We start from the raw sequence: 15,992 nt of genomic DNA on the forward strand, positions 1-15,992 counted from the left end.
TCTGTGGTACTGTATATTAACTATATACCACACCTCCTCAGTCCTTATCTGTGGTACTGTATATTAACTATATACCACACCTCCTCAGTCCTTATCTGTGGTACTGTATATTAATATATACACCTCACCTCCTCAGTCCTTATCTGTGGTACTGTATATTAACTATATACCACAATCCTCAGTCCTTATCTGTGGTACTGTATATTAACTATAGAACACCTCCTCAGTCCTTATCTGTGGTACTGTATATTAACTATATACCACACCTCCTCAGTCCTTATCTGTAGTACTGTATATTTATATACCACACCTCCTCAGTGGTACTGTATATTAACTATATACCACACCTCCTCAGTCCTTATCTGTGGTACTGTATATTAACTATATACCACACCTCCTCAGTCCTTATCTGTGGTACTGTATATTAACTATATACCACACCTCCTCAGTCCTTATCTGTGGTACTGTATATTAACTATATACCACACCTCCTCAGTCCTTATCTGTGGTACTGTATATTAACTATATACCACACCTCCTCAGTCCTTATCTGTGGTACTGTATATTAACTATATACCACACCTCCTCAGTCCTTATCTGTGGTACTGTATATTAACATATACCACACCTCCTCAGTCCTTATCTGTGGTACTGTATATTAACTATATACCACACCTCCTCAGTCCTTATCTGTGGTACTGTATATTAACTATATACCACACCTCCTCAGTCCTTATCTGTGGTACTGTATATTAACTATATACCACACCTCCTCAGTCCTTATCTGTGGTACTGTATATTAACTATATACCACACCTCCTCAGTCCTTATTGATTAATTACAACACATAGGTGTATTATAAGGCATTATAAAGGTCATTAAAATAATGATACATACGTACTTCATAGAAACTGTTACCCTTCATATATTCTAACAACTCACATTTTAAGATTCATTATGTCATTTGTTCCATGTTAAGGGCTCTAACCTTGGAACAAAACTATTTGTCTCCCTCTTGCTGTTGCATGCAGTTCCTCTCTCTCTTCCTCCATTCCTCTAACCCCTCCCTCCTTCTAACCCCACCCCTCTGGCAGAACCAGGAAGTCCCTCCCCTTCTTCCACAAACTCTCTTCTGAGGAAACGAAACTGATCTGAGTCTCTCTGTCGTCTGTCTGTGTGAGAGTGAACAACCGTCCAAATGGCTCAACAGGGAGTTCTGCTGGACCAGGACCAGTTCTGTTGTTCTGTCTGTCTGGATCTACTGAAGGAGCCGGTCACTATTCCCTGTGGACACAGTTACTGTAGGAGCTGTATTGAGGGCTGCTGGGATCAGGATGTTCTGAAAGGGGTCTATAGCTGTCCTCAGTGCAGAGAGACCTTCACTCCAAGGCCTAATCTGAGGAAAAATAACATGTTGGCTGAGCTGGTGGAGAAACTGAGGAAGACAGGACTCCAGGCTGCTCCCCCTCCTGCTCTGTGCTATGCTGGACCTGGAGATGTGGCGTGTGATTTCTGCACTGGGACCAGAAAGCAGAAAGCCCTCATGTCCTGTCTGGCATGTCTGGCCTCTTACTGTGAGACTCACCTCCAACCTCACTATGAATCTCCTGCTTTGAAGCACAAGCTGGTCAAAGCCACCGCACAACTACAGGAGAAGATCTGCTCTCATCATGACAAACTGCTGGAGGTTTACTGTCGTACCGATCAGCAGTGTATCTGTTATCTGTGTACAATGGATGAACATAAAGGCCATGATACAGTGTCAGCTGCAGCAGAGAGGACTGAGAAACAGGTAAGACCAGAACAACTTGTTGGTGGCTGTCTGATAAACTAAGAATTAAAGATACAGTAGGAACTAAATCTGTTTGAATATGAGATCATTATATTATATACAATATGAAATGGATCCACAAATATGAACACAAACCTTGAGTATATAGATATGTTAACCCAGATTCTCCAAATGTATCACCATTTTCTAAAGTCAAACACTATTATCATTCTGAATGGCCTTTTTATGAGTCCAAAGTTCAGTCTCAACTCCTTGATACATGTAGGCCTACCATAAAAACTATAATCATTCACATAGCAACATAATATAATATTGTAAAGGGACTTCCTCAGGATTGTAGACCTTCCTCTCTATGGGTCCTATGTCACATTACTATACTATTGATCTACTGGACTAATAAAGCTTGATAGCTCATTGAAGAGTGATTCTCCACAGAGGCAGCTGGGGATGAGTCAGCAGAAGGTCCAGCAGAGATTCCAGGAGAGAGAGAAGGAGCTGAAGGAGCTCCAACAGGCTGTGGAGTCTTTCAAGGTGAGTATTGTTGACCAGAGGAGACACACCATTTCACTTCTCTCCTCCAGTCAGAGAGAGAGAGAGGGGCCCCTATCCAATCCCACTGACCCCACTGTTGGGAACAGGCTGTCTGGACCCCTTTCAGAGAATAGACTGGTTCATGTAACCAACTGGGCTGCCTCATCACATAACCATGAGTAACCATGACTGACTCATGCCCCCTATACATTAAAATGGAACTGTCTCTCTCTCAATTGAATTAAATTCATAGGGCTTTATTGGCATGGAAATATATGTTTACATTGCCAAAGCAAGTGAAATAGACAATAAACAAAAGTGAAATAAACAATCAGAAATGAACAGTAAACATTACACTTGGAAGTGATTTGGGGGATGGGGAGGGTCTATTAGAAGTTAGTAGGACTCTTTTATTTTCTCAGAAGTACTGAGTTTGGTAGGAGGATTTAGAGGTGTAAACCGTGATTGAACACACTCCAGAACAGTAGGTGGCGCCATGCACCTTTAACGTTGGTTTGAGGATCTCCATTATATCATAGAAGAAGTTGGTCTGTGAGGGTTTTAATGTTGGTTTGTGGACCACACCTCTTAAAGGATAGGGTGCAGCATTTCTACTTTTTGATAAAAAGCATGTGGGTTTTGTTGTTCAACTTCCTGCTACTCATGCCAGGACTATAGTATATGCATATGATTAGTATGTGTGGATAGAAAACACTCTGAAGTTTCTAAAACTGGTTCAATCATGTCTGTGACTATAACAGAACTTATGTAGCAGGCAAAAGCCCAAGGAAAAACTGTTCAGAAAAACAAAAATCCCTCTGGCAGTTCCCTGAATTGTCTTTGTCAAGGGAAATTAGATAGCGCCCAGTTTACAGTTCCTACAACTTCCACAGGATGTCACCAGTCTTTGGGTTGAAGTTAATCATTGGTGAAACGAAGAAGAGGCAGAGGTGACACTGTGGATTATGTTATGGAAGAGAGAAAACCGTGCATGTATTGTTGACTTGCTGTTATTGAATACAGATCGCCCCGTCAACAATTTGATCGATTATTAACGTTTAAAAATACCTAAAGTTGGATTACAAAAGTAGTTTGAAGTATTTTGGCATAGTTTTAAGCAACTTTTGAAATGTTTTGTCATGACGTTGCGTTTTGGAAAGCTGTTTTTTTCTGGATCAAAACGGGCTTTATAAATGGACATTTTGGGTAAACATGGACGGAATTAATCGAAAAAAAGGACCAATTGTGATGTTTATGGGACATATTGGAGTGCCAACAAAGAAGCTCGTCAAAGGTAATGCATGTTTTATATTTTATTTCAGCGTTTTGTGTAGCGCCGGCGACGCTAATTCATTTGTTTACATCTCGTTCAGGTGGTTCAGGGGGTGCATGCTATCAGATAATAGCTTCTCATGCTTTCGCCGAAAAGCATTTTTAAAATCTGACATGTTGGCTGGATTCATAACGAGTGTAGCTTTAATTGAGTACCCTGCATGTGTGATTTAATGAAAGTTTGAGTTTTATCGCGTATTATTTGAATTTGGCGCTATGCATTTCCCCAGGCTATTGGCCACACGAGACGCCTCCATATCCCCAAAATAAGATTTGAGGACCTCCATTATATCATAGAAGAAGAAGTTGGTCTGTGAGGGTTTTGTTGTTCCTGAGGAGGGCTACTATTATTTTTATTTTCAAGTATTTTCAGAATGTATTAAAGCCAAAGCTAAAGCTTCCCTAAACAATTCAATATATCAGTCAATATATTTTCTCTGTGATTTATTTTCTCTCCGTCAACCGTTCCATCGCATCTTAACCGTCTTACCGGGCGGGCACTAGGACCCGGGGAGGCTGCTGCTGCAGAGGCTGCTGCACCGCTCGTGACTGTCAGTCCTCCTTGTAGCTCATTGGTTAAGCTGTGGCTCGAGACTGTTAACAGTTAACGGACAGGAAACGGCTCTGACAGGACACATTCATGTCGAGGCAGTGATGTGAATGTGTGGTAAGTTAGAATAGAGAGAGAGAGTTTTCACTACTATAGACTTTGGTCATAATCAAAGCTTTGTTAACCAATAGGTTTTTATGTGAGGCTGCCTGTAAGTTACAGTGTAACAGACGTTACTAACGGTAACGGTGTCTTTTAAATTCGACATAAGTTATGTGGCGATGATATCTAGTTAACGTTGTATTTAATGTAGTGTAATGACCTGACTCGATCATAAAGGAACAATTGTCCAGACAGAGGATTGAGTTACGAATTGACGGTTTATTAGCAACTTTACACAGGCTACTGTTTGGCCTGAGCTCACGCCAAATAAATGAAAGATACCCCACAAGCCAATCGGGACCTTCTCTTGTGAAGCCCAGACGTCAGAGAGAGAACAAAGGCTGAAGCTTAACTTCCAATGCCCCGCCCCCTCCACGCCACTCCGCCAACCACCAGGATGCCCGGCATCAGAACATCCCAGGCATTCCTGTGATTGGCAGATAGCAGGTTGATTGGCATGTCGGACCCCGCGAACACTGGGAACTGGTAAGTACAACACAACCAGCTACTAGCCGAACACATAACACACAGCTGTCTGTGCGGGTCGCTACAGTAGTTTTACTATCTGTGCCAGGCTATAAATGACACAGATAATATCTAGTTAACGTTGTATTTAATGTAGTTTTAATCTGTGCCAGGCTATAAATGACACAGATAATATCTAGTTAACGTTGTATTTAATGTAGTTTTACTATCTGTGCCAGGCTATAAATGACACAGATAAATCTACACAGGTATTTAATGTAGTTTTACTATCTGTGCCAGGCTATAAATGACACAGATAATATCTAGTTAACGTTGTATTTAATTGATCACAGCTTTCTGCTGTCCATGTAGAGTTTTTGGTAAAAAACATTACATTTGATTATTTTGTCAGCACAAATTTGAAAAAATTCTTTGTTTATCTTTGTCAAACAGGCTGGACGTCCTCCCAAAGATATGCTTAAAGTTCTGAATGATGATATGAGATATATATGATATACCAAGAGGTGTTCTGTACCTGTCTGTCCAGGAGGGAGGAGAGTAGAGCAGGACCAAGAGGTGTTCTGTACCTGTCTGTCCAAGAGGACCTGTCTGTCCAGGAGGGAGAGTAGAGCAGGACCAAGAGGTGTTCTGTACCTGTCTGTCCAGGAGGGAGGAGAGTAGAGCAGGACCAAGAGTAGCAGGACCAAGAGGTGTTCTGTACCTGTCTGTCCAGGAGGGAGGAGAGAGCAGGACCAAGAGGTGTTCTGTAGTCTGTCCAGGAGGGAGAGGTGTTCTGTACCTGTCTGTCCAGGAGGGACCTGTCTGTCCAGGAGGGAGTGAGAGTAGAGCAGGACCAAGAGGTGCAGGACCAAGAGGTGTTCTGTACCTGTCTGTCCAGGAGGGAGGAGAGTAGAGCAGGACCAAGAGGTGTTCTGTACCTGTCTGTCCAGGAGGGAGGAGAGTAGAGCAGGACCAAGAGGTGTTCTGTACCTGTCTGTCCAGGAGGGAGGAGAGTAGAGCAGGACCAAGAGGTGTTCTGTACCTGTCTGTCCAGGAGGGAGAGACAAGGCTGTGGTGGACCAAGAGGTGTCTCTGTACCTGTTCTGTCTGTCCAGGAGGGAGAGAGTAGAGCTCTCCAAAGAGGTGTTCTGTCCTGTCTGTCCAGGAGGGAGGAGAGTGAGCAGGACCTCTGTGTCTGTCTCTCTCTCTGTCTCTCCTAGAGCTCTCAAGAGGTCTCTGTCTGTCTGTCTGTCTGTCAGGAGGGAGGAGAGTAGAGCAGGACTCAAGAGGTGTTCTGTACCTGTCTGTGGAGCAGGACCAAGAGGTGTTCTGTACCTGTCTGTCCTAGAGCAGGACTCTCTCTCTCTCTCTGTCTGTCTCTCTGTCTCTCTGTCTGTCTCTCTCTCTCTCTCTCTCTCTCTCTCTCTCTCTCTCTCTCTCTGTCTCTCTCTCTCTGTCTCTCTGTCTCTCTCTCTCTCTCTCTGTCTCTCTCTCTCCAGCGCTCTGCACAGTCAGCAGTGGTCAGCAGTGGAGGACAGTGATCAGATCTTTACTGAGCTGATCCGCTCCATTGAGAGAAGGAGCTCTGAGGTGAAGGAGCTGATCAGAGCCCAAGAGAAGGCTCAAGTGAGTCAAGCTGAAGGACTCCTGGAGCAACTGAAGCAGGAGATCGCTGAGCTGAGGAAGAGAAGCACTGAGCTGGAGCAGCTCTCACACACAGAGGATCACATCCATTTCCTCCAGGTAACTAAACTGTCTTGTTACATGTGATATGAAATTAACTTCATGGGAAATGTCTCTCTCTCTGTCCGTCTCTCTCTCTCTCTCTCTGTCCGTCTCTCTCTCTCTGTCTGTCTGTCTGTCTCTCTCTCTGTCTGTCTGTCCGTCTCTCTCTCTCTCTCTCTGTCCGTCTCCTCTCTCTCTCTCTGTCTGTCCGTCTCTCTCTGTCTGTCTGTCCGTCCCTCTCTCTCTGTCTGTCTGTCCATCCCTCTCTGTCTGTCTGTCTGTCTGTCCTCCCTCTCTGTCTGTCTGTCTGTCCCTCTGTCTGTCTGTGTCTGTCTGTCTGTCTCTCTGTCTGTCTGTCTGTCTGTCCGTCCCTCTCTGTCTGTCTGTCTGTCTGTCCCTCTCTCTCTGTCTGTCTGTCCCTCTGTCTGTCCTGTCCCTCTCTGTCTGTCGTCCCTCTGTCTGTCTGTCCGTCCCTCTCTCTGTCTGTCTGTCCTGTCCCTCTCTCTCTCTGTCTGTCCGTCCCTCTCTCTCTGTCTGTCTGTCCGTCCCTCTCTGTCTGTCTGTCCTGTCCCCTCTCTGTCTGTCTGTCCGTCCCTCTCTGTCTGTCCTGTCTGTCTGTCTGTCCGTCCCTCTGTCTGTCCGTCCCCTCTGTCCTGTCCGTCCCTCTGTCTGTCTGTCTGTCTGTCTGTCCTGTCTCTGTCTGTCTGTCTGTCCGTCCCTCTGTCTGTCTGTCTGTCCCTCTCTCTCTGTCTGTCCCCATCTCTGTCTGTCTGTCCGTCCCTCTGTCTGTCCGTCCCTCTGTCTCTGTCCGTCTCGTCCTCTGTCTGTCTGTCTGTCCGTCCCTCTCTCTCTGTCTGTCTCTGTCTGTCCTGTCCGTCTCTGTCTGTCTGTCTGTCTGTCTGTCCTCTCTCTCTCTGTCTGTCTGTCCGTCCCTCTGTCTGTGTCTGTCCGTCTGTCTCTGTCTGTCTGTCTGTCCGTCTCTCTCTGTCTGTCTGTCCGTCCCTCTCTCTCTGTCTGTCTGTCCGTCCCTCTCTCTCTGTCTCTGTCCTGTCTGTCTGTCCGTCCCTCCTCTGTCTGTCCTGTCCCCTGTCTCTCTCTCTCTCTCTCTGTCTGTCCGTCCCCTCTCTCTGTCTGTCTGTCCGTCCCTCTGTCTGTCTGTCTGTCCGTCTGTCTGTCCGTCCCTCTCTGTCCGTCCCTCTGTCTGTCTGTCTGTGTCTGTCTGTCTGTCTGTCCGTCTGTCTGTGTCTGTCCGTCCCTCTGTCTGTCCGTCCTCTCTGTCTGTCCGTCTCTGTCTGTCCGTCCCTCTGTCTGTCCGTCCCTCTCTCTGTCCGTCCCTCTCTCTGTGTCCTCTGTCCTGTCTCTGTCTGTCCGTCCTCTGTCTGTCTGTCCGTCCCTCTCTGTCTGTCTGTCCCTCTGTCTGTCTGTCTGTCTGTCCGTCTGTCCGTCTCTCTGTCCGTCCCCCTCTCTCTGTCTGTCCGTCCCTCTCTGTCCGTCCTCTCTCTGTCTGTCCGTCTCTCTCTGTCTCTGTCCGTCCCCCTCCGTCTCTCTCTGTCTGTCCGTCCCCTCTCTCTCTGTCTCTGTCCGTCCCCTCTCTCTCTCTCCCCTCTGTCTGTCCCCTCTCTCTCTCTGTCCGTCCCGTCCTCTCTCTCTGTCTCTGTCCGTCCCCCTCTCTCTCTGTCTGTCCCGTCCCTCTCTCTCTCTGTCTGTCCCTCTCTGTCTCTGTCTGTCGTCCCCTCTCTCTCTGTCTGTCCGTCCCTGTCTCTGTCTGTCTCTCTGTCCGTCCCCCTCCTCTCTGTCTGTCTCTCTCTGTCTGTCTGTCCCCTCTCTCTCTCTCTGTCCGTCCCCTCTCTCTGTCTGTCTCTCTGTCTGTCCCTCTCTCTCTCTCTCTCTGTCCGTCCTCCCTCTCTCTCTCTCTGTCCGTCCTCTCTCTGTCCTCTCTCTGTCCGTCCCCTCTCTCTCTGTCTGTCCGTCTCTCTCTCTCTGTCTGTCCGTCCTCTCTGTCTGTCCGTCTCTCTCTCTCTGTCCGTCCTCTCTCTCTGTCCGTCCTCTCTCTCTCTGTCCGTCCCCCTGTCTCTCTGTCTGTCTCTGTCCGTCTCTCTCTCTGTCCGTCTGTCTGTCCGTCCCTCTCTCTCTGTCTCTGTCCTGTCCTGTCTCTCTGTCCGTCCCTCTCTCTCTCTCTGTCCGTCCCTCTCTCTCTGTCTGTCCCTCTCTCTCTGTCTGTCTGTCCGTCCCTCTCTCTCTCTCTGTCCGTCCCCTCTCTCTCTCTGTCCGTCCCCCTCTCTCTCTCTGTCCGTCCCCTCTCTCTCTCTCTCTGTCCGTCCCTCTCTCTCTCTCTCTGTCCGTCCCTCTCTCTGTCTCTGTCCGTCCCCCCCTCTCTCCTGTCCCTCTCTCTGTCTGTCCCCCTCTCTCTCTCTCTGTCCGTCCCCTCTCTCTCTCTCTCTCTGTCCGTCCCCCTCTCCTCTCTCTCTGTCCGTCTGTCCCTCTCTCTCTGTCTGTCCGTCCCCCCTCTCTCTCTGTCTGTCCCCTCTGTCTCTGTCCGTCCTCTCTCTCTGTCTGTCCGTCCCCTCTCTCTGTCTCTCTCTCTGTCTGTCCGTCTCTCTCTCTCTCTGTCCGTCCCTCTCTCTGTCCTGTCCGTCTCTCCCTCTCTGTCCTCCCTCTGTCCTGTCCGTCCCCTCTCTCTCCTCTGTCCGTCCCCCTCTCTCTCTCTCTGTCTGTCCGTCTCTCTGTCTGTCTGTCCGTGTCTGTCTGTCCGTCCCCTCTCTCTCTCTCTCTCTGTCCGTCCCTCTCTCTCTCTCTGTCTGTCCGTCTCTCTCTGTCTGTCCGTCCCCTCTCTCTCTCTCTCTCTGTCCGTCCCTCTCTCTCTCTGTCCGTCCCCTCTCTCTCTGTCCGTCTCTCTCTCTCTCTCTGTCCGTCTCTCTCTCTGTCCGTCCCCTCTCTCTCTCTCTGTCTCTGTCCGTCCTCTGTCTCTCTCTGTCCGTCCCTCTCTCTCTCTGTCCGTCTCTCTCTCTCTGTCCGTCCCCTCTCTCTGTCTCTGTCCGTCCCTCTCTCTCTCTCTGTCCGTCCCCTCTCTCTCTCTCTCTCTGTCTGTCCCCCTCTCTCTCTCTGTCTGTCCGTCTCTCTCTCTCTGTCCGTCCCCCCTCTCTCTCTCTCTCTGTCTGTCCGTCCCTCTCTCTCTGTCTGTCCCCCTCTCTCTCTCTCTCTCTCTGTCCGTCCCCCTCTCTCTCTCTGTCCGTCCCCCTCTCTCTCTCTGTCCTCTCTCTCTCTCTCTGTCCGTCCCCTCCTCTCTCTCTCTCTGTCCGTCCCTGTCCGTCTCTCTCTCTGTCCGTCCCCCTCTCTCTCCCTCTGTCCGTCCCTCTCTCTCCTCTGTCCGTCCCTCTCTCTCTCTCTCCTGTCCCTCTCTCTCTGTCTCTCTGTCCGTCCCCCTCTCTCTCTCTCTGTCCGTCCCCTCTCTCTCTCTCTGTCCGTCCCCCTCTCTCTCTCCTCTGTCCCCCTCTCTCTCTGTCTCTCTCTGTCCTCTCTCTCTGTCCGTCCCCTCTCTCTCTGTCCGTCCCCTCTCTCTCTCTCTGTCCGTCCCCCTCTCTCTCTCTCTGTCCGTCCCTCTCTCTCTCTCTCTCTGTCCGTCAGTCCCTCTCTCTCTCTGTCCGTCCCCCTCTCTCTCTCTGTCCGTCCTCTCTGTCCTCTCTCTCTGTCCGTCCTCTCTCTCTCTCTGTCCTCTCTCTCTCTCTCTGTCCAGAGGTCCCTCTCTCTCTCTGTCCGTCAGTCCTCTCTCTCTCTCTGTCCGTCCTCTCTCTCTCTCTCGTCAGTCCTCTCTCTCTCTCTCTCTCCTCCCTCTCTCTCTCTGTCCGTCCTCTCTCTCTCTCCAGAGTCCGTCTCTCTCTCTCTCTCTGTCCGTCCCTCTCTCTCTCTCTCTCTCTCTCCAGAGGTATCTCTCTCTCTCCAGTCCCTCTCTCTCTCTCTCTGTCTGTCTCTCTCTCTCTCCAGAGGTATCAGTCCCCTTTCTCTCTCTCTGTCCAGAGGTCTCTCTCTCTCTCCAGAGGTATCAGTCTCTCTCTCTCTCTCTCCAGAGGTATCAGTCTCTCTCTCTCTCTCTCTCCAGAGGTATCAGTCTCTCTCTCTCTCTCTCCCAGTCTCTCTCTCTCTCTCTCTCTCCTATCAGTCTCTCTCTCTCTCTCTCTCTCTCCAGAGGTATCAGTCTCTCTCTCTCTCTCTCTCCTATCAGTCTCTCTCTCCAGAGGTATCAGTCTCTCTCTCTCTCCAGAGGTATCAGTCTCTCTCTCTCTCTCTCTCCAGAGGTATCAGTCTCTCTCTCTCTCTCTCTCCAGAGGTATCTCTCTCTCTCTCTCCAGAGGTATCAGTCTCTCTCTCTCCAGAGGGTATCAGTCTCTCTCTCTCTCTCTCTCTCTCTCTCTCCAGAGGTATCTCTCTCTCTCTCTCTCTCTCTCTCTCCAGAGGTATCTCTCTCTCTCTCTCTCTCTCCAGAGGTATCAGTCTCTCTCCAGTATCAGTGTATCTTCAGACTTACCCAGCATCGTTGTCCGTCCTCTTCAGTCCTTTGAGATGTGAGTCAGACTGTGTCTGAACTGAGAGAGAAACTAGAAGACTTCCTTAAAGGAGAATGGACCAAGATCTCCACTACAGGTGTGTTGAAAACAATAAGAACATCAACTTTAGACCATTGAAAGTTCCCTACTAGTCATATACATGTGGAATATGGTCTGATGATAACATTCCCTCTCTCTGTCAATGTGTTTGTGTGTCTGTAGTGAATATAGTGGATGTTGTACTGCCTCCAGAGCCCAAGACCAGAGAACAGTTGTTACAATGTGAGTCTCTTTATTGTGAAGTAACTAACAGTCTCTTTTTACTGACACTCCTAACAATCCCTCTAGAAATATATAGCAATAGTAGATCTAATCAAAGACTGGGTCTCTATCTGACTCCTCATATTTCTCTGATTTGATCTCTGCTGTGCTCTAATCAAAGACAGGGGAGATACAGTATCTGACTTAACTTATTGTTCTGACTCCCCTCGTTGGTCTCTGCTCTTCTCCCAGATTCCTGTCAGCTCACACTGGACCCAAACACAGCACACACACACCTCTCTCTGTCTGAAGGGAACAGAAAGGTGACCTGTACAGTCCAAGTCCAACCATATCCTGACCATCCAGACAGATTCACCAACTGGTGGCAGGTTCTGTGTAGAGAGGGTCTGTCTGGACGCTGTTACTGGGAGGTGGAGAGGACTGGTGGTGTTGATACAGCAGTCTCATATAAAGACATCAGCAGAACAGGGAGAGATGATGGTGGATTTGGATACAATAACAAGTCCTGGAGTTTATATTACTATAGTGATGGTTATTGTTTCAGACACAATAATGTTGAGACTAAAGTATCAGGCCCTCAGTCCTCCAGAGTAGGAGTGTACCTGGATCACAAGGCAGGTACTCTGTCCTTCTACAGTGTCTCTGACACAATGACCCTCCTCCACAGAGTCCAGACCACATTCACTCAGCCCCTCTATCCTGGGTTTGGCTCTATGATTATAATGGTTCTGCTGAGCTGGTTAAACTGTAAACTGATTTGTTATTAATTAAAATTCAATCCAATGTTTTAATCTTGTACATTTCCATGAATCATGATGTCTGGTGTTGATGTATATTGGTTGTCATTCAGAACCATTGATATGTTTTCTCAGTTGGTTCTCTGTCTCTATGTAATTCTCCTCAGTATCATTGATCAGCTTGTTGGCTCGGTCCTAATTGATGTGTTCTCTGTCACCTGGAGCTGCATGGAAAATGGTCCAGGAACTAAAGGACAATTCAGGACTAGTCAGCCCACTACAAGCTGGTATCACTTCCTTTCTACTAAACTATATGGTCTGGTTTCCCAGACACAGATGAATCCTAGTCCTGGACTAAACAGTATGTTCAATGTAGATGTCCAGGAAACCGGCCCTAAATGTGTCATCTTTCATCCTCCCATACTGCTCAGTCCAGCAACATTAAACCTGTCCAGCAGGTGGTGCTGTTGACCAAACAATAAAACCAGCAGATATCTTGACTTGCCACTCAGTATATCAGTAATGTTCAGAATAGTACTTTAATATCATTGGAGATTGATGGTCTTTTTAATCCACTATCCAGAGTCAGGAACAGATGAAGTTAGGTCTGCTACTGTTCAGTGATTAAATATGATTTATGGTGATGGGAAATAATAAAAAACACTCAACTTCATCTAGTAATAGTTTTCCTTTGTTATTTATTCCAAGGTGTGTCTTTAACTTGTAAATGTATTGTGTGGAGGTGAGCTAGTGGTGTGGCTGATAGAATAGAATGAAGAGGGAGGAGGGGAGGAAGAGGGGAGGAGTGAAGGGCTGTTCAAGAAACCAGATGAGGAAGAGGAAGATGTTCAGGGGAATTACTGTCTCTGTTCCAAATGGTTCCCTATTCCCTACGTAGTGCACTACGGTGCTTCTGACCAGGTCTAAAGTAGTGTTCTACGTAGGGAATAGGGTGTAGATTTATTACAATATCATGCTTTAGTGTTTGGCACAAAATATATTAGATCTCCACCCCCACTTCCTGTCTGTCATCCCCCAGTTCTGTTAAGACTTCCTCTCATTGAACTGGGCCTCATTCTAAATGGTCACTTTGTATTGATAGTCCATACTGGTCTTTACTATGGTTCTACATACAGTACCTGTATTGATAGTCCATACTGGTCTTTACTATGGTTCTACATACAGTATATAGTCCATACTGGTCTTTACTATGGTTCTACATACAGTATCTGTATTGATAGTCCATACTGGTCTTTACTATGGTTCTACATACAGTACCTGTATTGATAGTCCATACTGGTCTTTACTATGGTTCTACATACAGTACCTGTATTGATAGTCCATACTGGTCTTTACTATGGTTCTACATACAGTACCTGTATTGATAGTCCATACTGGTCTTTACTATGGTTCTACATACAGTACCTGTATTGATAGTCCATACTGGTCTTTACTATGGTTCTACATACAGTACCTGTATTGAGAGGGCCTCATCATCTGGGGCCTCATCATCTGGCAGTAAAACCCTATGGACCTGAAAGGGACTGCAGTGTGCTCCAGTCTCCAGCAGGGGGCAGTAAAACCCTATGGACCTGAAAGGGACTGCAGTGTGCTCCAGTCTCCAGCAGGGGGCAGTAAAACCCTATGGACCTGAAAGGGACTGCAGTGTGCTCCAGTCTCCAGCAGGGGGCAGTAAAACCCTATGGACCTGAAAGGGACTGCAGTGTGCTCCAGTCTCCAGCAGTGGGCAGTAAACCCTATAGACCTGAAAGGGACTGCAGTGTGCTCCAGTCTCCAGCAGGGGGCAGTAAAACCCTATGGACCTGAAAGGGACTGCAGTGTGCTCCAGTCTCCAGCAGGGGGCAGTAAAACCCTATGAACCTGAAAGGGGAAGTGAGGAATAAAAATCATAGGTGAATTTACATTGATGTTTCCACGGAGACCTGAATCATATCCAGGAGGCGCCAAACTGAAGAAAATGAACTGAAACACGGAGGGACTAACTGAACTAAAATAATTCTGTTGCTAAATGTTTTGCTACAGTGTTCTCTAATCAATAACACCCTGGATTCAAATACTATTTGAAATCTTTCCAACACTTTGAGCATTTCCTTTGTCCTCCAGGTCGGCGGGGTTTGTTTGTACTTTTAGGACTTTTCTATTGGTTCCATTACAACAAACTCAAACACTGCTAATTAAATATTCAACATTATTTTAAACGCAGGTCTGTTTCCACATGCAATAAGCCTGTAACGTCTTGTATGATCTCATCAGGTAAAGGTGTGTCAAATGGAAGGGCAAGTCTCACCACTGAGAGGAAAACATCACTGGTCCACCTCTGCATCAGGTCAGCTATGTTGATCAGTACTGTCCCAGGGATGCTGGGAGCAGAGATGAACTCCCTGACCTGGTACCACCTATGGAGTTGTCATTTTAATATCAGTTTAACCCCATTACTGCTATAACACATAAACCATGTTAATAGAATGAAATGGATCCAGGTTCCATTTATTCTACATCAGATTTACTGCCTGTGGAACACTTCTCCATAGTGTCTGAAATCAAGATGACTGCAGGTCTGAATCCCAAACTAATGGGGGAAATGGATCCATCTAATAAGATGGTATTTAGAGGTATGGACCTTTCTATTGGGGTGAATCATCCCCTTAACATACAGTACCAGTCAAAAGTTTGGACACACCTACTCATTCAAGGGTTTTTCTTTATTTTTACTATTTTCTACATTGTAGAAACATAGGGAAGACATCAAAACTCCAAAATAACACATGGAATCATGTAGTAACCAACAACGTGTTCAACAAATCAAGTGGAGGCCAGGTCATCTGATGCAGCACTCCATCACTCTCCTTCTTGGTCAAATAGCCCTTACACAGCCTGGAGGTGTCATTGACCTGCTGGAAAACAAATGATACTACCACTAAGCACAAACCAGATGGGATGGCGAATCACTGCAGATTGCTATGGTAGCCATGCTGATTAAGTTTGCCTTGAATTCTAAATAAATCACTGACATTCACCAGCAAAGCACCATCACACCTCCTCCTCCATGCTTCACGGTGGGAGCCACACATGCAGAGATCATCTGTTCACCTCCTCTGCTTCTCACAAAGACATCACACCTCCTCCTCCATGCTTCACGGTGGGAACCACACATGCAGAGATCATCTGTTCATCTAATCTGCTTCTCACAAAGACACGGTTGGAACCAGATATCTTAAATTTGAACTCATCAGACAAAAGGACAGATTTCCACCGGTCTAATGTCCATTGCTCGTGTTTCTTGGCTCAAGCAAGTCTCTTCTTATTATTGGTGTCCATTAGCAGTGGTTTCTTTGCAGCAATTGATAGTGAGGGTGTTTTCTGTTAACAGAATGTGTTTCTTGTTAAAAGGCTGAATATCAATAAAGGGAATAAGCAAAGACACTGTGGAATTCTGGGATTGAGTTTACTTATTGGTATGATTATATAGTGAACTATAGTTATCTGTACTTATTGGTATAATTCTATAATGAACTATAGTTATCTGTACTTATTGGTATAATTATATAGTGAACTATAGTAATGAACTATAGTTATGAACTGTTATCTGTACTTATATGGTAAAATTCTATAATGAACTATAGTTATCTGTACTTATTGGTATAATTATATAGTGAACTATAGTTATCTGTACTTAATGGTATAATTCTATAATGAACTATAGTTATCTGTACTTAATGGTATAATTATATAGTGAACTATAGTTATCTGTACTTAATGGTATAATTCTATAATGAACTATAGGGATCTGTACTTCATCCTATAATGGCCCATAGTAATATTATAGTCTGATAATGGCATGTAGCAATCTTATA

General features: G+C 46.5%; 1 pseudogene; it reads left to right on the forward strand.

The window, feature by feature from the left end:
- Positions 1–1,125: 1,125 nt before the first annotated feature.
- Positions 1,126–12,408, forward strand: LOC135531000 (tripartite motif-containing protein 16-like; annotated as a pseudogene).
- Positions 12,409–15,992: the final 3,584 nt, after the last annotated feature.

This window comes from Oncorhynchus masou, unplaced genomic scaffold (genome assembly GCF_036934945.1).
Source record: "Oncorhynchus masou masou isolate Uvic2021 unplaced genomic scaffold, UVic_Omas_1.1 unplaced_scaffold_1479, whole genome shotgun sequence".
In the NCBI taxonomy this organism is placed as follows: Eukaryota; Metazoa; Chordata; class Actinopteri; order Salmoniformes; family Salmonidae; genus Oncorhynchus; species Oncorhynchus masou.